This window comes from Amblyomma mixtum, chromosome 5 (assembly GCF_055824585.1).
Source record: "Amblyomma mixtum isolate Tamu chromosome 5, ASM5582458v1, whole genome shotgun sequence".
NCBI lineage: Eukaryota > Metazoa > Arthropoda > Arachnida > Ixodida > Ixodidae > Amblyomma > Amblyomma mixtum.
In genome coordinates, this window is record NC_143016.1 from 192,874,043 (window position 1) to 192,898,085 (window position 24,043).

Below are 24,043 nucleotides of genomic sequence, written 5' to 3' on the forward strand. Positions count from 1 at the left end.
TCGGAGAATAGCTGTGAAGGCGTCGGTAAAAAATATGGTCCATCGGTTGATGGGTGCCAGAAATAGGAAACCACCGCTGCTGCTTACGAGCGGACGAATTGCAGCCAGCAGACTGCGCTGACTTTCGCTTGATAAGGAAATGCGTGTGCCATGGCGCCACTCTGAACCCAATTGGCATCCTCTTGACGCTAGCTTTGGTTCTACCTTTGTACTTAGCAGCGATGCAGAAGCCACAATGACGCACTCAATAGTCCTCTTGCTTAATGTTGCCCCTTTAACATCCTCTGTCTGACGGCAGCGACGGTAAAGACAGCCATACGGCCACATTCTTAGCAATGGCAAGCATATTTAGAACTTAGAAGCAACGGCAAAAATTCAACCCATGATAACATCACTTAATATGATCCGTGTGGATAATATTTATGAATATCGCTTGTTACAATTAACTTATTTCGGTTTGGGAGGTATGGGTAATTTCTTGGTAAAACTTGCATCTCTTTAACACCGCACTGCAATAGTAAACACTAGATGCACTGACACATGGTCCCTACCACAATTTAGAACAGACTACAGCTTACAATCCTTGGCTCATAATATTCCCGTTTTTCTCAACAAATGTAAAGACACTGTTGGTTTTAGTCATAAGCAATTGAGAACCTACTTCGTGCATATAATCTATCCATACTTGAGTTCTTACTTTAAATATTATACTCTCATTTACAAACTTTCCTACTTGTGGAGCTTTTTCCATTGGTTTTATTATTGATCAACTTTTTTTTTGTTTTCATCGTGCTACAGTGACGTATGCAGTGTATAACACTTTTGGATGTCATGTCAATGAGTTTCTGGAATTTGCTGTTTGCGCCTGCTATGTTGTGTACTGGTTTCCTGGGACTTTGTCAAGCTGTTTGTACAGCTTTTAGCCCAGGCGACCATCCACTTGTTCGAAAATAAATTTGATTTGATTTGGTTTGGTTTATTGGGGTTTAACGTCCCAAAGCGGCTGAGGCTATGAGAGACGCCGTAGTGAAGGGCTCCGGAAATTTCGACCACCTGGGGTTCTTTAACGTGCACTGACATCGCACAGCACACGGGCCTCCAGAATTTCGCCTTCATCGAAATTCAGCCGCCGCTGCCGGGATCGAACCCGCGTCTTTCGGGTCAGCAGCCGAGCGCCGTAACCACTGAGGATTTGATTTGATTTCCCGCGGCCGGCGCTGTTAACCGTCTTTCTTGTGCATTTGACTGCAGCTTGTGTCGGGGTGGTGGTGGTGGAAAACATTTATGTACAGGTATAATACAGGAGGTTATGCATGAGCTGACCCAGAGGGGACCAGCCCTTACAAATACTAGGTGGAGGTCCCTAGTTCGGGACCCCAGTGGCATCGGCCGCCGCCCAGGCTCGCGCGACCAAGGCCCGTTGGGCCTGCAGGTCAGAGAAGCCGAGCAGGGTGCCTCCCAGTCCTCCCGGGTTGGGTTGTGGTGAGGGGGGATAGCAGGGTTGGAGGGGCAGGCCCACACCATGTGGTAGATGTCCGAAGACTTCTCCGCACAGTGCGGACAGCTGCCCGAGAAAGAAGGGTCGAAGTGTTTCAGAGCTGCCGGGCACAGCAAAGTATTAGTATACAGGCGGAGCAGAAGCCGCTCCTCCGCCTTTCACAGACCTTTACACGGGCGGGGATAAAGACTATGGCCAGATTGACAGAGTAAAACGATGTCTTTGAAGGTGTAAGCTGGAATAAATTCGAGTTCCTGATCGTCAGGGTCGGAGGGGAATGTCCGGTGAGAGAGCGCGCGGGCGGCGGCGTCAGCTGCCTCATTTCCCTCAAGGCCCATGTGAGCGGGAGCCCAAACGATACGCGGGTCCGCGGGGTCACCGGTGTAGACGCTGTTTTGAAGACTGCGGTAGGCTAGATACGTTACCCAGCCCTGCTCGACGTTCCGACATGCCCCTCGCGAGTCGGAAATAATTGTTTTTGAATTGGAATCAGATGCAGCCAACGCAATGGCGACCTCCTCCATGTGTGTTATGTCACTGGCTCGGAAAGTAAGGCCGTTCACTGTTTTGGATTGGTGGACGACTGCGGCTGTGTACCATCCCCCACGGTGGGGGCCTGAGGCATCCACGTAGAATACGCCGGGTTTCGATCCATAGTGGCGGGCCAGGGCTTCCGCCCGCGCCAGGCGCCGGCCATTATGGTCCTCACGATTCATGTTCGCGGGAAGAGGGCACACGTGGAGGGCGCATCTCCACTGGGATGGAATACGTACGCGCTCTTCCATGAGAGTGGTTTGTTGGATGTGTAGTCAGGCAAGGAGGCGGCGACCCGACGTTGTCTTCGAGAGACGTTAGTCAAATGGGCTTCCCGGAGCTCCCGAAATGTGTTCACCATGCCTAGCCCCAGGAGGCGCTTGTTGGAGGTGGTCACGGGGAGGCCTAGCGCTGAATGCGATTGTTGCTCAATGAGCGCGGATGACGTCCAGGACAGAGGGGAGGGCGGGTAGCACCGCTACTTTCCTTTTGCTGAAAGAGCCGGACACATGATGGATCAGAAAACAGACATCAACGATAAGCTGAAGTGATGGTCTCGCCCTGGTAGTATTATATATAAGGTTGCCCAATAAACATATCGCTGTCCAGTCCAAAGAGGATTCAGAAGTTCTTGCGCGCTCTTGCTCAAACGGACGACGGTGTGATGATACGAAGCCTAGTCCTTTAACCACCAATTTATTTTCCGAAAAGGGTACGAAAATCATGAATTTTGTTAAGAAACCATAATTTTGTCCATGTGATTCTGTTTCTGAAAATATATTACTTAGATGGTTTCTGGTTAAAATTAACAAAGTTTACGAGGGTGGCTTTCCCACAGTACATGCCCTAGTAATGGGTAGAACGCCTGAAATACGCCGTATTTTTGTCTTATTATACGCTTTGACACGCAAGAAAGGGCAGAACCGCCGCGGTGGCTCAGTTGTTATGGCGCTCGGCTGCTGACCCGTAAGACGCTGGTTCGATCCCGGCCGCGGCGGTTGAATTTCTTTGGAGGAAAAATTCTAGAGGCACGGGTACTGTGCGATGTCAGTGCACGTTAAAGAACCCCAGGTGGTCGAAATTTCCGGAGCCCTCCACTACGGCGTCTCTCATAGCCTTAGTCGCTTTGGGACGTTAAACCCCATAAATAAAAAAAAACACAAGAAAGGGCAGAGACATTGCTTCGCCCTAAAATGGAACAAGAGTTCTTCCATAGTATTCAAACTTCGTGTGGTAAATCTCGAAACACGGGGTTGCGCAAAGGGCGACTTTGCGCGGCGTTGCACAAAGCACGCTTCAATGCGCATCAACGCATTGAAGCGGTTCCTGCTCATAGCCTTCATGAACACTGGTGTCTGCAAAACTGCTTTTGCTGACAAGTACATTCCACTTGAGGTTTACTAACAATACCCTGCTATATTATCAGTGCAAGAAAGGCCATGATCACGGTCTGTCAGTTTCTATGCAGAACGTCAAGCAGCAAAGTCCTCTACCGCATAGCGGTTCGTCTGCGTGACGATTACGTCAATGATGTCCCAGTCAAAAAATACCTGAAACCAGCAGAGAATGCCGTGCTCGTCAGTTGACTGCCGCAAGATCCCAGTCACTGAAGAAAATGGAACCGTGGAGGCGCGAGCCGCGGGTTTTTCGTGCTCACACGCTGCCATACACGTGCAGCGACTCACCCTCGTCGTCGTCGCCGCTTTCGGCGTCATCTGAAGCCGACTCCAGCACGTGCACAAAGACCGAGTCACTTTCAGAATCAAATTGCATATTGCCAGAAATGCTGCCACCGTCAGCATTCCTCATGGATGGCGCTATTGTAAAATGACTATTTTGAGCCTTCAATTACGCGAAAAGGCGCAAAATGCGTTTTTATGGTCTACTACCACCCTCTAGTGTTCCAAATCGCAACCAATGCAACTGACGACCGTAACCCGTCTTTCTAGGTGGCAGCGCCGCAATATCGGGCCGGACGAGTGTCACTCGTGATTGGTGATTTTGGTACGATCTCCCACGACGAGTACAGCTCGCGGTTGGCGGTTAAAGTGCTAGGGCGCATAAGCAACTACCAAGACTATGTGCCAATTCAAATGATTGCACGCGGCGCTGTTATTCCTCCAGCTATCGTAGAAATTTGTCAGCTCAGCTGATTAGGATAAATGAAAGAAATCACGTGCACATGATGGAGACGAAGTTCGACGAAGTTATGAGCTTATTAGAGACTGCAGAGCGCAATGAGGGAACGGCTGTCAGAAGAATGCGGCCACTTGAGCACCACCCCTAAGGTTCACGATAAGCGCATTATTGGCTTGCGCCACCGAATACAAGCTTTGGAGAAGTCAAAAAATATTTTAATTTCAATTGATTAGTTTATTGTCCATGAAATTGCATGCAAGGCTCCCTCGACTAAGATTTTTTGGAATAGTTTGCCATATACGGATAACCCGGTCTTTTGGAAGACGGAAGCAGAACTCAATGAGAAGTAAAACACGGGAAGAATGCGTAGTATTGACCCCGCAACATAACTTACACAATGCAAACTTTTGTGTGTAACGGGGTATAAGATTACATTGGTAAAGAAAGGGTAAAGGAAGCAAAGCTGGGTAACAAAATTAAGATTACGCAAATATCATCAAATTGTACATGACAGACAAAAGAAGCATGGACTAGACTATAAAAAACAACTTGAGAGAGAGAGAGAGAGACTCTTTAATGAAAAACAGAGAATTTAGCCGGCGTTTCAATATCGCTGGCATGCTACTCTGCGTAGGGAGGAGAATTTGGGAGATAAAGACTGAAGGAGAGCAGCGTGAAGAGGTGAAAGAAAAAAAAAACAAAGATAAAATGGGGCCATGAAATGTGTACTAAGGATGCAATGGCGAGTATTGATGTAACCTATGGAACGATGGAGTGCATAGTCCGACAAATGGGCTGACGCAGTTCACTGCATGAACAATGCATGAAGGTAACGTGCAAGTGAATTTAGAGCTTATCGAGATGTCCAATGTTTTTTAAATATGTAAATAGAAAGTTCATTGCAAGTCTCTGTTGCCTGAAGCAGGCTAAGGGACCTAAAACTTTGTCCATTGTTAGGGCCACTGGGCAGAGCTTCTGCATGCAATGTTCATAGTACGCACGCTCGTTAGCATACGCAGGGCACTCAAGCAGGATATGTTCCACAGTTTCTATCGAGGCACAGTTGTCACAATGCGGACTGTTCATTTGTCCAAAACGGTAACGCAAGCCGTTTGTATATGCAGCATTCAGACGAAGTCGGTGATAAAGTGTTTTCAGTTGTCGAGGAATTCTGGGTGAGTGTCTTGATCTAAGATGTGGGTCGATTGAGTGAAGAAATTGGTACTGGTGTGTCGGCAAACTCCAAAGCCGATACGTTTCTTCGTAAGAAAAACTTTTAGCCATTTGGGACGCATCAGATTTCGTGAAAAAACTTCGAATGTATCTCTGATGTTGATGGCCCTTACGGGCCGCTTCATCTGCTTTTTCATTAGCCAGAATGCCACAGTGAGCAGGTACCCACTGAAATGTTATGCAGTGGCCTGCGCCAATAGCTGAATGATGTATATACCCGATGTCCAGGGAAACTGGCTGGTGATTCGTTTTCTTCAGCAGGTTGGCCAGGATCTGCAGAGATGCTTTTGAATCGCTGAAGATAACCCAACGGCCGGCGGTTCGGCGCAGGATAGAAGAAACAGCTTCCTTAATGCCGTGAAGCTCAGCTGTTGTAGAGGATGTCCTCCGCTGCAGCCGGTAAGAAAGGGCATAGACTGTTGAAGGCACATAAAGGCCACAAGAAGAGGTCGCTTTAGTAGTTGAACCATCGGTGAAGATATCAGTGTGCTGCGTATATTCCTCGATTAATTAGGCGAGAGTAGCTTGCAGAAGCGCTGCCTGTGGCATGCGACTCTTTGCATTCACACCTGAAACAGGCTTCACCTTTAGAGGAGAGAGTGTCCATGGATGAAAGGCCAGAGGTAGTAGTTTCTGCGGCTGATTAATAGTAGGAAGGGGCAGGAGCTGCACTGCCTGGCCAAAGCTAGAGTTGCTGTGAGTTAGGTGGACACGGTGTAGGAAGTGCTTCTTCCCTTGCAGGACATGGCGGAGATGGGTACGCATAGTTTCCTGGGCGGCAATCACCTCTAGTGGGAGACATCCTGCCTCCGCTACTGTTCCTGATGCAGAGGAACCCTTTGGGAGGCCAATACATATTCGCAGGCAGTTGTTCCGTGCGGCATTGAGAGTTTTATTGCTTGATGTAGATAATCTTTGAAGCACTGGTAGAAAGTAGCGCAAGGTTCCTTCAACGTAGGCTTTTTCAAGCAGAAGCATTGATCGGCAGTTGCTACCCCACCTTGTTCCCGCCATGAACCTGAACACTTGCGATGCTGCAGTAATCCTCTCGCGCAGTTTTTTGATATGAGGTGACCATGACAGATAATAGTCGATTACAACACCCAGGAATCGCTGAGATCGTACATATGGCAGCGATCGTCCGCCTAGGAGCAGCGGATATGTGGATAGTTCTTCCATTGTGAAAGGCAGGTCTAACGCTGGCACTGCCGCCTTTGGGATGCCTGTTTGACCATCTACGGAGAGTGTCGAATGCCCTGACCCTGCCAACAGTAGCTCGCAGTATTCTTCTGAGACTTCTTTTATAGATTTTTGTTCGTGAAGGGAGAGTGCAGCGAAGCGGTGGAGTTGTTGAAGTGGCGTGCGCATACCTCTAACTATCCGCCAAATATTGGTTATTGGTTGCGCGTATCCAGCGTAGAACAAAAGTCACGCCACTTTTGCCGACTGAGTTTATCCATGTAGCGTCGAATGTGACGTTGTGCCCGTCGGCATGCACGTAGGTCATCGAGGCTTTTTGTGCGCAGAGCTTTCCTTTCAGCTCGCCTGCGTATAGCGCAAATCCTTTCCAATGTGTCATCATTTGAAGGTAGGTTATCATTTTTAGCTGTAATTTGTGTACTCGCTCTCAGGCAATACGCCATTGTCGATGCTAATTCCTCATTGCGAGTTGCCGCAGTAACTCCTCTGCTTACAGCGTCCTTGTATGCGTCCCAGTCTGTAGATTTTATAAGGAATTTCTTTGGGTTCCTCTGCGCATGGAAAGCCGATATGAGGATTGGGTAATGGTCGCTTCCGCGTGTCTCCAAATCAGCGCACCAGCCAAAGTTGTGGGCGAATGAACTTGTGACAAATGTCACTTCGATGCTGCTGGTAGTCGTCGGGCCTCGGAGGTAGGTGATGGTGCCGTCATTTAATGGCTGAACTGAATGCTCGGAGAAAAGTTTTGCAAGCTTGGCACCTCGGGCATATGTATGTGAGCTGCCCCAAATTTCATTATGAGCATTGAAGTCTCCGCAAATAGTATGGGGAGAGGGCGTCCTTGCTATCAAATTTTCAAGTCTCAAAGCATCAAATGGCATGCCTGGCTCAAGATATACTCCAATCAGAGTGTACTGTTGTCCGGCAATAACTGTGACAGCGCACACGTATTCATTGTCGCTGTGAGGTGGGACATCAACCGGTGAGGCCGGGATATCCTTGCGAAAGCCTATCAGCAATCTGCTGACGTTATTTGGTCGTTGTGAATGATGGAAATATTATCCATTGAGTCGGAAAGTTTCCTCGACGTGTGATTCACAGATGACTATGAAGGGGAAGCGGTACGCTCGCACGAGCTGTCGGAAATCTGAGAGCTTAGAGCGTAGCCCGCGAGCGTTCCACTGGAAAATGGTGCATGTACGAAAGATGTTGTGGATTGTCAGCTGCGGTGAAGTTCTCGCTGTGGAAGCCGTGATTACTGAAGTGTGGTATTACGCCCCTGCGGAGCGTAGGAGACCGACACCAACGGCTCCATTGCAAGGACAGCTTCTACTTCTGGGAGTCCTCCTGACGAGGGGTTTGCACGGATAAGAGCTTTGATGGCTGCAAGCAGCATCGGAATCAGTAGGCATGTGACATCTTGTTCAGAGCTTCCGGTTTGCTGCCTGCCGCTGATCTTCCTGTCATGACGTGGCACCTTAGGCTCAGAGCGAGCGACGCTGTTTGTCGGGTCTTGCGCAGTGCGTTGCAGCAGCTTTGATGAAGGAGAAGAACCAACGGACTTCCCACGCTTCTTTGTTACCGCATCTTCGTAGGTCTTGTCAGCTGCTCTGCCACGCTGCGTTGACTGATTCTCGGAAAGAGCTGCCGTAGTCGTGAAAACCACGTCGGGGTTAGGTGGTTCATGGCGCTTAGGGGTTTCCCTTGTGTTTGCTCTGCCGTGCGAGCAACTGTGGCTGCTTTCTTTTTATAACACCCTCCATAGGAAGCAGGGTGTGGGCCACCGCAGTTAGCGCATTTAGGCTGCGCTCTCGAAGTGCATTCTTTGTGCGAGGGGGGGTCAGCACACACTTTGCAGCGTACGGGGCCGTTACAGTGTCTTGTATGTTGCCATGCCTCTGAAATTTATAGCACTGAGTTGCTGCTCCGACGTATTCAGTTACAGGGTAACTACAGAACCCCAGCGTTACTCGTTTTGGTAGCGGCGCATCTTTTGCGAATTCCAATATAACTGTGCGACGGCGTACCTCTTTTATCTTTCCACCATCCCTGGAGTGTAGGCGGTTAGCCTCCTAGCTGAGAGGACACCTTGGTCGCGTAGGTATTCCTGCAGAATCTGAACGAACAAACATAGCGTTTAAACCGGACACAGAAAGATGAGGACAGGACGGGGCTACAACTTACAACTGAATAAAATCGATAAACGAAAGACACATCCCTTCTCGAGCAAAGACACGCATGCGCAAACTTGAAAGCATGACAAAACTTTGATAAACAAGAAAAATCCAGTAAAAGAAAAAGAGACGAAAAGGAGTGGAATAGCCACCGGTCATGAAACTGTTTACAAACATTAAGTGCGTCTTAGAAAGTTTCTTTCTTTTTCCATTAGATAAATAGATGATGTTTCATTAACACTTCTTTTTGGGCAAGTTGGTTCATATTTGAAAACTTTAAAAGGGCGCAAACACGCACGACCACAAAGTACAGGAGAGGAGACACAAGCGCCGTAAAAGGGCACTTACTTCTTCCGGGACGAGTCCATGGCGGAGACAGAAAGCGTAACGTCTTGCCCGACACGTTGCGTTGACGATGTGGGTGAGCAGAAGATCCGTGAAAGAAGAAGGTGAAGAAACACAAAATGAAGGGCCCACTGTACTAGAAAGATACTTCATTAACACTTCTTTTTGGGCAAGTTGGTTCATATTTGAAAACTTTAAAAGGGCGCAAACACACACGACCACAAAGTACAAGAGACGAGACACAAGCGCTTGTGTCTCGTCTCTTGTACTTTGTGGTCGTGTGTGTTTGCGCCCTTTTAAAGTTTTCAAATAGATGATGTGCTAATGCACGTGTCACTACCGCGTTGTGATATTTCATGAGCTTCCAGGATTTCCCTCGCCAATTGATCTTTACCCCTTCCTAAAATCTTCGTGCGGTTCAAAGAGGGAAAGCAACCTGGGCAGCTCTTGCAATGCTTTCGCAAGTGCTCATCAGTTTGCAGACGAAGCGAAGATGCGTGTTCACTCAGCCTCACATTTAGGCATCTGCCCGTCTGCCCAATGTACACACTTTCGCAGCGTAGAGGGATCTGATAAACAATATCTGTGGCGCATGAGACGTGCGGCTTCTTGTGTTTCGTGCTACACCCTGAATTCTTGACGCTCTCATGATCTGCCAGAGCGCAAAGCTTTGCAAGCTTGAGGGGAGCTGAAAATACCACATCAATACTAAATTTTGCTGCCACTCTCTTGAAGTTGTGGGAGAGCCTGTGTACATAGGGCATAACTTCAAACTTCCTTTTCTGTTGTCCGGGTACATTTATCTTAGATAACTGTATGTGTTCTCTTGCTTTGTGCAACTTTTTCTTTAGAGTTTCTGCGACAGCCTTCAAACCTGGTTGTCAAAACTACTACCAACTTTGTGCGGACATGACTTGAGGAGCGCCGACCTGAGACATGTGGCTTCTATGCCTCGCTTAATGAACTTCGAATGAGAAGAGTCATAAGGTAGTAGCGCTTTCTTGCACCGTGGCTCGTAAGCCCGGCAAAAATGACCAACAGAATTAAAATACAGGTGAATATCTAAAAACCGGATGGAATCGTGAGCCGGAAGTTCTATGGAAAAATTCAGTGACTTCATGATACCTTTGAATCGGGTTAAAATCGAGTCTGCAACTACACTCAAGTCATCTCTAGACGAAAGGTTGAGAAGAACAAGGAAATCATCTACATATCTAATGACACGTACAACGCGCTCATCGTTCAACTGAGACTGAAACAAACGTCCAAACTTGGCAAGAAAAATTTCACATAGCACAGGGGCGACACTTGAGCCAATGCAAATCCCACGTTTCTGGACATATAAATGTTCTTTGTAGCTTATGGTTGTAGAATTGAGGTACAGGGCCAAGAGTTCCAGAAATGATTCAATACTAACACCACATGAATTCTGAAAAGACACCTCACCCGCCTCTTCAATACACTCTCTCAAAGCAATGAACAGTTCATCGTGCGGCACCGAGTAGAAAAGTTCGTCTATATCCACTGAAAATGCAGAGTTTGCACCCCACACGTCACTCCGTAGGATGTCAACTAAGACGTCTGAGGAGGCGACTTTAAAAGGGGCCACAGTACAAGGGGTGTTCAGGTGACGCTGGAGGAACCTGCCTAGACGTGCCTGCCAGCTGTGTCGCTCTGTGATAACGTTTAACGATTGATAACGTTTGATAACATTTGACAACGTTTGACAACGTTTGTTCGTTCAGATTATGTATGACCAACTGGCCCCACAGTGTACTCTGTTAAAATTCCTGCAGATCTTCGTCTGTGTAGATGACAGGTACATCTTGTATTTTGCCATAGCTTGCCATGTAAGAGTATGGGACTCGGGCCTCTACAGCCACTCCAGCCAGCTTAGTTACCGTGAGCAGACGGTTGGCGGCGGGCAGCGTCGATACTGTAACCATCAGGCTCCCATCCTTGTGAATGCGATGGCTGAGGACTTTTTCTTGAGCCGATGCTACAACCGCCGAAGCCACAATGTTGGGGTTGGCTTTCCATAGGCTTCCTCCTTCCTCGGTGGGCCTGAAGACTACAGGAACAGCGGTAGCTCTCTTTTTCTTGTACGATACAACTGTAAATGATGCTTGGTCCATGTCCTCTGGATGGTCGGTCAGAGGCTCGTTGCTGGCTTGGTCGTCGCGCAGTCTCTTGTTTGCCGGGCCCTGGTCTGTAGCCGCAACTACAGGGGCCGCTGGACCCGCCGCTGGCGTTGCTGCCATCAGTGCAGCATGGAGTTCAGCTGGCGGTGATGTTCCGTGTCGGCGTTGATACGGCGCACAGCGCCGAGGAGGTCGCTTGACGTGCTTCTGCCGGCGGCCAGGGACCCCCAGGTCGTCGCACGTCGAGGACCCACGCCAACAACTTGCTCCAGCACACAAAAGGTAGCCTACGAACCTAGTTGCAGCTGCATACAATTTAATCACCCTACTTGATATTTACAAATGAAATCAAACGTCTTGGAAGTGTGGAATTTTGCATTTATTTGGAATACGTAAATTACACTACAATATACGAACGTAGTAGTTTTTGCTAAGCCGTAGAATGAAGCACGCTTTGAAACTTCGCTTAAGTACGGCTTATTTGGACGGCGTTAAAGGCGATATATATGGTGTAAAAACTTTTAAAAGGCGTCACAAGACAAACAAGAAGACCTCCGGGTTTGAAAGTGGTAAAGGTACTGACGTATACATTTACTATATCTTTAAAACGCCTTTTGAACTGAGTAAAACGAAACATCCTTCCTCGCTTGCCTGATTGCATCTTTATGGGAGGGGTGTAGGTTTTTTATCTGCCTTGGTATAGTAGCTACATTGCAGTTGTTTGTGACAAAACGTTCGATAAGGTGCAATAGACCGAGACTCCAAAACGAGGTCCTTTCATAGCCCCTATCTATTGGAAAAAATATACTGAGATGACTTTTACCCTGAGTGCAGGTTCTGCAGCGAAAGAGCCACGTATAATCACATATTACGGCAATTTAAAGAAGAGCCTCCACCGTAAGATCTAGTACAAATTCCTTTTCTGGGCGGCCGTTCTGGTCAGCTCGGACCAGAGCATTCAAGCCTTTGCCACCGTATGGGAAGCTAAGGTCGCCGCTAGCCATGGGCTGGAGGCCATCTTGAGCGGACCGTTTGCATCTTATTTTGACGAAATAGGCATTTCCCAATTCAACTGTGTAATAACTGTGTAATAACTGTGTAATAATGCTGGTAATAACTTTCGCCGCTGAGTCCCCGGACGTGTTGCTGCTGATAATTTGCTTAATATATTGTTGACATCGCAATCCCAGTGTATGTAATCCAGGGTTTGAAGGAACGGCGTCATTACGTCGACTTTTCAAAGCTTCTTAAGCTGCTTCTTAGTTGGCCGATTCTTCACTGTGAAAGGGAACCTGTTGGTTTTTTAACTGTTTTTTGAGAATTGGCCAGTGGCCCAAGACTTCTTCAACCATGCTGCCAGATGGCGTTCGGTCAAACCCTGGATTACATCAGCCTTCGCCAAGTTCATAGGCAACCGGCCATTAGAAAAATCCGACAGTTTTAAGCAACTCATCAAGAATTGCATCGTTTAGTGCTCACCTTCGTTTCAATCTTGCCTGCAAAGCCGAGCAGGTGATTCTAAGGTCCCTTCGTCTGAGACAACCTTGAAGACTGCAGGACTACAGTGAAGCGACTTGAACACGAGGCATTCCTCACAAAGCGACAGCTGGAATTTTAGATTCCGGAAGTGTTTTCCAGCATCCAGCTAGTGGCATATCAAGAAAGAAAAAAGAACGAGGCATCCCAGGAACAAAAATTGGACGCTTTAATTACGGCAACAGGAGAGATGCATCCGGCGCGCAAATTCAATATTCGAAGTTGTCTTCACACGACATATGCTGTATCAGCATAAAATTCTCTCACGACGATGAGCAGAAAATCCAGATGAGCATTTTTTCACCTAATAAGCACAGTAGCAAGGAAGCGATGGTTTTCAGCTCTGAAAAATAAAAATCCTGAAAAAGTTGGTGGGCAAAAAGTGCACGACAGATTCGCCACATTATCTCAAGGCAGAAAGAAATTCTGCTCACGCATAGGCTCTCTTTTATAGCGCCTCGGAGAAGTCACAAAAATGCTATGTAGCGCATTTACGTTCTTGATCACACAGTGCAGCACTTGCAACAGTGTGACAACGCAACGTCGCAGCGATGTCACAAATTTTTGTCCTTGCCTACGTAAAGTGCTCCCAACTAATCCAAACCGGCTTTTTTTATCATATTCTTTTTATCATAGCAAGAAATGGCGACGACATCAGCATAGTCGTAATTTTGTACTGTGCTAGCGAGAAGCCACAATTAGCTGTATTTGACCAAATATTTCCCCTAAATATTTGGTCAACACTGTTCCCACTTCGAGTTATAGATCAATTCGCTCTCGCCCTACCATGAGCTTGCCGTCCCGGTTAGCTCAATTGGTAGAGCGACTGCTCCGGTGTGGCGGTGGTCCCGGGTTCGAACCCCGGACCAGGACGAATTTTTCTTTAACTACGAAGTTTCTGTGAAAGCTGTATAGCTTTCCTTTGTGGCCGTATGGCTGCGCTCGGGTGGACGTCAATGAGTAATTACTCCTTTATTAAAAATTAGCTGTATTTTTGAAGAAAATGAGCAGCTGGCGGTAGAGATTATAACGCGAGTTCCAAAGGCAAGGTAGAACAGCTGATGTAAGCAAGACATTTTTGGTAAGCTCTTGAGATGCATGCTTGAGGTGTGCCACGGCCGGGGTGGGGAAGGGGGGCTGTGGCTGGCAAGTCGGTTTTGTGGTAAAGGAAAGATGTCTGCATACGTCTGCCGATACACCACAGCTTCCTCTCATAGTGAGCTCTTGCGGCATCCCTGACGGTGCCCGCGGAAGTACTCAGCGCAAGAGTTATTATTCCCGACTGACATAAGCGCCAGAAGAGATCTGAGACTCGCGCGATGGGGCCTCCGAAACTAGTGAAGCTGAAGGGTTTAATAAATGCAAACCAGTTTTTCTCCTTATGTACCTTATCAGATAGATTTTAGCGTATACATAGCTGATGTACGCTAATTTTGAGTTCATTTAATTTCGCGACTCTTGGTGTAAATTTATGTATTTTTGCGGCGGACAGTAAATTAAAATCAGAACTTCTCGCATTGAGCAAACTTTGCAGTTTAGATTTTATATATTGATATCAAACAGGAATGTAAACAGTAAAATAAGGTTGATTAAAAACTATCTGCGTTCAGAATTTTTATGGTCTGAACTCCATTGAACCGTTCCAATGTGATCGGATGGAATGTCGCTCCGGAGCTAAACCTGGAACTTAACTTGAAAGGCGTGAGCCCGAACCCGAAAAAATTCTAGCACGACACTTTGTTTGGTTCCCTAAAGAAGCGAAAAATATGACGCTGCAACATTTTTTTTTTGCATAAGTGTCGTCAATGTCTTAGCCACCATTTTTATTAGTAATAAACTTTAATGTGAATAGGTGAACTATTACTGTAGTTCTTGCTAAAAATAATTTAACATTGTTGGACAGTGTACGTTTTATGAAAATTTCTTTGAAAGTGTAGCAGGATTCCCGGGGAAAGTAACTTAACGACAGCTAGCCAAAATGCCGGTCCGAGCTTCGGTCATCCAGCCAGCGATCTCGCGCCGCGCGCTGCTCATCTTCCTCTTTACAATCACCCCCGAGCTGAAGGCGAAGCCATCCTGGCGAGTCAGGGAGACGACAACACACACGGGCCATAGTACGGCTTCAGGCGTGACACATGAACAGTCTCGCGGCTGCGTCGGCGTTGATCTGTGGAGGGTGTCACCGGGTCGACAATGTAGTTGACCGGGGAAGTGCGCTCTGCGATGCGGTAAGGTCCGTGGTACTTGCGGAGAAGTTTGGAGGAAAGGCCAGGTGAGGTAGACGGCACGTGAAGCCAGACGAGAGAGCCGGGTAGAAAACTGTCATCAGTGTGGCTTCTGTCGAAACGGAATTTTTGATGCCCCTGCTCGCCGGATGTTAACGACCGAGCGAGCTGACGGCACTCCTCGGCATGCTTGGAAGCCTCCGAAATAGTGGTGCACTCAGACACGTCGGGACGGTAAGGAAGTACTGTGTCGAGTGGTGAGGAAGGTTCCCGCCCGTAGAGGAGAAAAAACGGCGAGAAGCCGGTGGTGGGCTGCGTGGCGGTGATGTAGGCGTAGGTGATGAACGGCAGGATCTGGTCCCTGTCGGAGTGGTCGGAAGACACGTACATCGACAGCATATCGCCCAAGGTGCGGTTGAACCGTTCCGTCAAACCGTTAGTCTGAGGATGGTAGGCCGTGGCGGTATGGTGAGTGATCTTAGACTGTTTGAGGAGATATTCCACGACCTCGGACATAAAGACGCGCCCGCAGTCACTCAGCAGTTCCCGGGGCGCTCCATGGCGAAGAATGAAGTGATGCAAGATGAAAGAGGCAACGTGTGGTGCCGTAGCAGCAGGAAGAGCCGCGGTTTCGGCGTAACGAGTGAGGTGGTCGACGGCTACAATAACCCAGCGGTTGCGAGCAGCAGTGTAAGGAAAGGGGCTGTAGAGGTCAATCCCAACTCGGTCAAAACGACGGGAAGGGCAAGGGAGAGGCTGCATCTGGCCGACTGAGTGGTGAGGAGTCGGCTTGCGACGTTGACAGTCAGGGCACGAGCGGACATATTTGCGGACGTAGGTGGACATACCGCGCCAATAATAGCGGAGACGGAGTCGCGTGTACGTTTTAAAGGCGCCGGCATGAGCAGACTGCGGGTCGTTGTGAAACAGGGCGCAGAATGTCGACCGCAGATGCGCAGGGACGACAAGCAACCACTTTCTGCCGGTAGGGACGTAGTTGCGGCGGTACAGGAGACCATCACGAATGGCGAAGTGAGCAGCCTGGCGGCGTAGGGCACGAAGCACGGGTGCCGCCGAGGAATTTGAGAGAAAACGTACAAGCGAAGATATCCAGGGGTCCTTATTTTGCTCGCTGCCCATGGTATCTGTTGAAAACGACAGCGAAGCGCAACCGGCTGGCGAGTGGCAGACAACGTCTGGCGGCAGTGGAGAGCGGGACAAAGCGTCGGCGTCGTTATGTTTTCGGCCAGAGTGATAGATGACACGGGTATCATACTCCTGTAGGCGTAGGGCCCAGCGAGCGAGGCGGCCTGTAGGGTCTTTCAAGGAGGCCAGCCAGCACAGGGAATGATGGTCCGTGACGATATCGAAAGGGCGGCCATAAACGTAAGGGCGAAACTTTCCGATCGCCCAAACAATCACCAAGCAATCGAGAGGTACTGGGATCGGTACCCAGCACCTCCACCAAATTGTAGCAGGATTTCCGGGGAAAGTAACTTAACGACAGCTAGCCAAAATGCCGGTCCGAGCTTCGGTCATCCAGCCAGCGATCTCGCGCCGCGCGCTAGCGGAGCGGCGGCCGCCGCTGCTCATCTTCCTCTTTACAAAAGTTCTTTGAAAATTTTTTTGGAAAAAGTAACTTTTTGCCGAGATTCGGGCCTTTGAAATAAGTTTCAAGGCTGCCCAGATAAAATACTTGAGATGGCTTGTAACACATGACCGCTTCCTTGCTTGTCATCTAGAAATTTTTCACTGTAATAAATTTTGTTTAAAGCAAGAATAATATTTAAGTCCGCAACATGTCTCGAGGACATTACTCTACTAACTGAGCTACGGAACAATTAAAAGAAAATATAAAAAAAAATTCCTTTCGCTCCTTGGTTTCGGTGACTGTTGTCTTTCGTTGTAGGTTTGTCATAACCCGCCCCTCATTTATATTCCATTTTCTGCATAAAATATTCACGAGGGCCTCGGTTCTGACCGTCTTGAAGTCTTGATGCCACAGGTAGAAGAACAGGATTCTCACACTGCTTTCGCCCTCCCCGTTCGATCCCGTCCCACGTGACATTCGCGATAATACCGCACATAATACATCCGCTACTGTGGGTGAGGGACACTGGCGAACATCGTCAAGGTACTGTCAGCAGGTAGCCAGCAACATTCGCTAACTCTGGTTTATTCTTGTGGAGAAGGAGAAGCTCTGGGCTTCAGTTTTAGCGCAATTATGTCAGGTCTATGATTTTCAACGATTAAACTGATCAGGTGCTTAGAATATAAAGACATGAAATATCTATAGTTGCAGAGTAAAAATATCTCGAGGTATGGGCAAACGCAGGACAGATCAACATTCAGTAGCAAGAACAGTCTGTAAGAACAAAAAGATGAAGAGATTGCAAGATAACCAAGAACGGCATTATGGATGTACAACATATATGTAGTACTGAGAGGTATTTAGAAAGGAATAATTAGGCCAGGGCTTCCTTTCGGGAATACGGTTTTTTGTCTTAGGGCAGAAGTTAGAAATAAATCAGACAGCAGTTGGAAGATTAGCACTAGGTACCTGCGACAAAGCCACAAAGGAAAAAAATTCAGGGGGCACTTTGACTGTCTGAAGTGCGTAGAGGCAAAAGCGTTTTCCGCACCACATTGACTGCTTCTGTGGCACTGGTGGCGTCACATGTAATTGAGTACTGATTACTAAGTGACGACAAAACACTAATTAATGGTTAATTACTGATTTGTGCCTGAATACTAATTAACTGCTAATTAATGACGCTTAAGCTTCTCCTTTAGGAGTGGAGCGCGACAGCGTGTTGTAGCGCTGCCAGGGAGTCCACGGAACGCAACCACCCGTTCGGCGCAATGCCTTGCCCTTTGAACGCTTTTTGAGGAAAGGAAATGGTGCAGTAATTCTCTGTCATCTCGGTGGACACTTGAACCGCAGCGTAGAGGAAGGGAGGAAGTGGGAGTGGAAGAAGAAAGACAAAGATGGCCGTAAGGAAGGAAATGAAAATTGTATTTGAGGAAAGGAAATTACGCAGTAACTGTCTCACATATCTCGGTGGACACCCGTCAAAATTCAGGGGGGCACTTTTTTGACCTTAAGTGCGGTCACTGATGTGTGGATAAGATGTTAAGCGTCGCCTCTAAGAGTGGAACGCGACAGCGTCTTGCAACGCTTCCAGGAGTCCATAGAACGCCATCGCCCATTCGGTTCTATGCCTCGCTCGTCGGTAAATTGGTTTTTGAGGAAAGGAAATGTATCTGTCTCTCATATCTCGGTGGACACCTAAACCTCGCCGGAAGGGAAGCGAGGAGGATGGGAGTGAGCGAAGACACCGTATTCATTAGACGCACCTTTGTTCTTCCCAAACCATCGAGCTGGCATGACGGAGTGGATAGCATGCTCGTCTCACACTACGAAGACCGGGGTTCGATTCCCGAGGTCGACCAATTTCTTACTCGGTTTTATTTATTTATATGGCTGACTGGAAAAGTTAATTAGGCTAACTGAGTAATTAAGCAATTAACTAAGCTCTGTCCCACTTACTTGGGCCATCACTATACGATAATTGGCCCCGTTTGAAATTCGCGCACTGTGACGTCACGACCGTTTCGACCAATTGAAAAGCGTGACATTTCTGTCGACAACTGCTGCTTACAACGATGAGACATTAAAGGCTTTCGCCTTAATATGGGCTAGGCATCGCTCGAAGCAGGGGAAACTCAGCGTACATTGTTATATCGAGAATACCTGAGGAGATTGAACGATAGCAGGTCGGGAGCTAAGATAATTAAATACTTATGCAGAAAGAGCCTTGACTCACAATGGCGGAAAAGGAGTAGAAAACCAATCAGTTAGTATGCAGAACACAAGGAAGGAGATATAAAGTGCTTTAATCGTCAGGCATAAAATGCAGAAGAATAAAACTGCATTATTTGAATGGAAAAGAAGCTGAGGTTAGAGAAATATCCAAATTGAAAAGGAAGATCAGGAAGGAATCGTTCTATGATCAATCAAACTGCAGGGCCCTACCGCTTTGATGCTAGATCAAGGCGTCTTTGATCGCGCAGCTACAAAAACAAATCTAACCACGAAACCGACACATGCGCACTGTGTGGTAAATATATAGAAGCAATTGAACACCACATATTCGAATTTGATGGTATCCATTCGGATTTCAATGGAGGCACAATCAGTCTCCCTGTTGAGTTTAGAGATAATAATGGTCATGTCCCATGAACTGCCCATGAACTGCCCGAAGTTTCGGTTTTACAGTTTTTAGACCTTAAATTAACGTTCTGTGAAGGACACGTCTGCTGGGGCTATTACCCACGAGCAAAGAAGGAGTTGTTGCCGTATGACTCGGCGCACTCCAAGACTATCAAGAGAGGAATAGCGTCGCTATGCTTGGAATCTTCTCTCCAAAAATCGTGCCCGCATCAGATGTTCCAGAGCTTTAATTATCAGTTAAGCCGGCTTGTGGCTGCAGGGTTTCCCTGGTCGGTTCTGACAGCAGTCTCTGAGGCCATCCTTCAGAAGTTCAAACGTGGAACGAGACAAAAAACGGCTGATGCTCTTCAAAAAGCCCCTAGGCCAAAAGTTGAGCCCTACCTCCACAAAATCTCGCACAACCTCAAAAAAACCGCTGGCAGGCATGGAGTACCAGTTTTGTTCTCGGCTCCCAACAAGTTGGGAAAGCTCTGTCCGCGCATTTGCAGTGCAAAAAAGCGCGAGTGCCTGAAAAAGCATCAGAAGCCGTTTGTAAGGTATTCCACTGGAGTGGTTTATTCCATTCCCCTGTCTTGTGGAAAGTTTTATGTAGGCCAAACTGGACGTTGTGTCAACCGTTTGGAATACCGTTTGTAAGGTATTCCACTGGAGTGGTTTATTCCATTCCCCTGTCTTGTGGAAAGTTTTATGTAGGCCAAACTGGACGTTGTGTCAACGACCGCCTAGGGGAACACGCCCTAAATTTAGAAAATAAAAGCGATAAATACAAGCATCTTGTTGCACATGTAAGTAAGTGTGGAGCATGCGTGGCCCGGTTTGAGGAGACAAAGGTTCTTGGCAAAAGTAAAGACAGGACAGCACGGATAAGCCTAGAAGCCTACCACATACAGAAACTCGGCAGCGAGTGCATCGGCGAACCTTCTTTATCTCTGTTCCAGGCTGAGATTGACTATTTTAATGCAGCTACTTAGATGGAGGATAAGCCGAAGTGTGATGCCCTTGTCTACCCGCGCATGCGCTCGCGATTGAATGGCTCTGACTCAACCCTTGTTTTTTTTTGTCATTTTTTCTCTCACTATCCTTCGGCCTATAAAAGGTGTGGCTTTCACCGAATAAATTCAGCTGACAGTTAGCGCTTGTGTGTATGTTTCCTCTCTCTTTTGTCCGTGTCTTTGCTTGCGCTATAATATTTCTAATTCAATATGAACTACCAACTCGCCCAACAGGAAGTTTTAATGTCCCACATGTGAATGAATCTGCCGTGGCAGTTAGCAAAAAGCAGTCGGGAGATTAGTGGTTCGGAAGCAGAGAGTTGATATATTGTTATTAGGGGTGTGCGAATATCATATTTCTCGAATACGAATCGAATACGAATACTTGGTTCCGAATATCGAATCGAATATCAAATAATCAAGGACAGACGCATTTAACCAATACAAAACATTTATTTCAGCACCCAAGAACATCACAGTACAACTATCAATGATTAAATTAACACAAAAGGTGTGTGTGACTGCACAAAAAGTATCAAAGTCTCGGACATTATTCTTAGATGAGTGCAAATATCAGAGAAGATGGATAGTACAGAGCATCGATTAAGGCTAGCTTGCCATAAGCACAAAAGCGCGTTGCTGGGATGAACATAAAAGGTTGTCGAGAAGGAAAACCAGCTGCTCCGCATGGTCAGGCAGAAGTAGTTCTCTTCTAGCTGAAGCGACTTCTCCAGCCACAGAAATTGCCCTCTCACTTGGCACTGAACTGGCACGTATTGCGAGGTACTTTGTGCACAGCTCTTACTATACCAGCTTCGCAGGTATAGCCACAAAGCTCACCAGCGCAGTCAGCTACGGCATGTCCCAACGTTCTGGGCGCCGCCATGTTGTTATGTCTCTGTCGATAGGACTTGAGGACCAACCCCCCGCGATACCAAGGAACGTATCGAGGAGCCGAAAACGAGAAACTCGACCGCCCCATAACTGTGGAAGAGGTTTACGCGGCCATAAGAAACACCACCAGATGATGATGATGAAAAACATTTATAGCGCAATAAATATTTACAGAGAGGTGATTGGGGTAGGCCCTATTGGCCCTTTCCCCTAACAATACTAGGTGGAGCCCCTATTCCGGGGCCCCATTGGCAAGCAACGCCGCCCGCGTCCGGTGAACGAAGGCCTTTTGGGTCTTTAGGTCCTGACAGCCGAGCAGGGCCGCCTCCCAGTCCTCTCTGGTGGGGTTGGGGTTGGGGGGGATAGATGGGTTGGATTGACACGCCCAAACCATGTGGAAGGTGTCAGCCACCTCCCCACAGAACTGGCACGTGCCATCAAAGGATTCGTTGAAATGTTTAAGTACCGCCGGGCACAGTACAGTGTTAGTAAGAATTTTGATGAGGAGGCGCTCGTCAGCGCGATCCAGTCCCTTACAAGGGGCCGGGTAGCGCCGGTGCTCCTCCTTGTAGTAATCGGTGATGTGTTTGAATGTAAGGGCCAGATTGTCTGATTGGGAGTAGGCTTCCAAGGACAGGGAGATAGCCCGGGGAGAGAGTGCGCGGGCGGCCTGATCGGCCTGTTCGTTTCCCTGTAGGCCCTGGTGACCGGGGGCCCAAATCAGGTTGCGTGGAGTTGGATCTTCGCATCGGCAGCTATATTCCAATATGCGCCAGGCAAGCGGGGGAGCCCAGCCCAACTCGTAGTTCCGACAGGCCCCTCGCGAGTCGGTGATGATGTGTTTTGACTTGGGATTCGTGAGAGCCAGAGCAATGGCAATCTCCTCCGCGTGTGTTGCGTTGTAGGCTTTGAAAGTCAGCCCGTTAACTGTGTTTGTGTTGTGTACGACTGCGGCCGTGTACCACCCCCCGTGGTGTGGGCCGGTAGCGTCCACGTAATACACGTGTTCTTGGTTACCATAGTATCGCGCCAACGCTTCCGCGCGCGCCTGGCGACGACCGCTATGGTCTTCTCTGGACATGTTGCGGGGAAGGGGTCGGACCCGGAGGGCGCGTCTCCAGGGTTCTGGCACTCTCCCCCTTTCCTCAATGTGGTAGTTATGTTTGATGTGTAGCCGGTCCAAGAGGCGGCGACCGGACGTGGTCTGTGCAAGACGTGTGTATTGGTTGACTAAGTGGGCTTCTCGAAGCTCCCGGAATGTGTTCACCACGCCCAAAGCCAGAAGTCGCTGGTTGGACGTGGTGACCGGGAGGTCGAGAGCCCGCTTGATGACTTTCCGGTGGATGACCTCCAGTTGGTCATCATCATGTTTGCGCAGGTGCAAGTAGGGGGTTGAGTAGAGGATTCTACTCGTCACGAAAGCATGGGCAAGCCGCAGTGCATCCTTGCTTCGTAATCCGCCCCGCTTGTTGGAGACCCGGCGGACCATGCGGCCCACCTGGTCTCCCACTGTGCGAAGTTTGGCTAGGGTAGTGTCGACCCTGCGTTGATGGTGTATGAAGAGACCAAGGACGCGGATCTCCTTGGACTCCCGGATCGGTCCCGAGGGGAGACTGATGCAAAGCGGTGTTGTGTCCCGAGGGGAGGGACGTATGTGCACAAATTCTGATTTAGATGGGGCGCACTGGAGTCCGCAGTAGGCCGCGTAGTCGTCGACTTGGGTCGCCGCTGCTTGCAGGCAGGATTCCATGTGCCCCAGGTTACCTTGCGTGCCCCAGATAGTAATGTCATCCGCATAAAGAGCGTGATGTATCCCGGGCAAAGAAGACAATTTGGAGGGAAGATGAAGCATTGCCAAATTGAAGAGGAGGGGAGACAGGACCGCGCCTTGAGGTGTTCCCCTCGAGCCGATGGTGTATGGCCCGTGTTCCGTATCTTGTATGCGTATGTAGGCTTGACGGTCTGTAAGAAATTGTTTTATGTAGTTGAATGTTTTGTGGCCACAGTTGGTGTTACTGAGGTGGTCCAGGATTACTTCGTGTTTGACGTTGTCGAATGCGCCTTTAAGATCCAAGGCCAGGACCACCTTGTCGTTGTGGGGACATTCGACAGGATCTAAGATGTCGTGGTGAAGCTGCAGAAGTATATCCTGTGCTGACTTGTGAGGGCGAAAACCGAACATGGTGTCCGCGAAAGTGTGCTGTGTTTCGAGAAAATCGGAGAGTCTGTCGCGCACCATCGTCTCCATCAGCTTGCCGACACAAGACGTGAGGGAGATGGGGCGAATGTTCTCCACATCAATAGGTTTTCCGGCCTTCGGAATAAAGGTCACGAGAGCCGATTTCCAATCGAGAGGGAGAGGAGTCTCTCCGTCCCAAATGCTATTGATGTATTTGAGGAGCGCGGCGTAGGCTGCGTCGGGAAGGTTGGCCAAGAGCTTGACCGTAACCCTGTCGCGCCCGGGTGCAGTGCCCCGCTTCATTTTGCTTAAGGCTGCCCGGAGGTCGTGGAGTTGGAAAAGCTTGTCCAGCTCCGTGTTCTCTTCGCCTGCATACGAGAACGCCGCCTGCCGGGGGTCGTTAGTGGTGCACAGGTATCGATCCCTGAGCGTGTGCGCTAGCTGTTCTGTCGTTCCTGTAAAGTTGTGCAAGGCCCTATGTAATTGGCGTTGGGTTTCCGTGCGTGTTTGTATTGGATCGATGAGAGCGCGGAACAGGCGCCACGTGTTGCGGCCAGACATCTGGCGAGCAGCCGCGTTGCACCGGTCCACCCAGTTAGTGACACCACCAGAAACACGGCAGCCGGAGCGGACAGAATCGACAACGTCCTAATCCGCAACCTGAGCGACGACCTCATACAAGAGCTCGTCACCTTTCTTAACAAACATTGGGAGGCGGA

At 48.6% G+C, this 24,043-nt stretch overlaps 1 long non-coding RNA gene across 1 annotated transcript in view; it reads left to right on the forward strand.

Moving 5' to 3' along the window:
- LOC149345295 (uncharacterized) overlaps nucleotides 1-24,043 on the forward strand; it is a 122,991-nt gene that overhangs the window by 415 nt on the left and 98,533 nt on the right. The window lies entirely within an intron of this gene.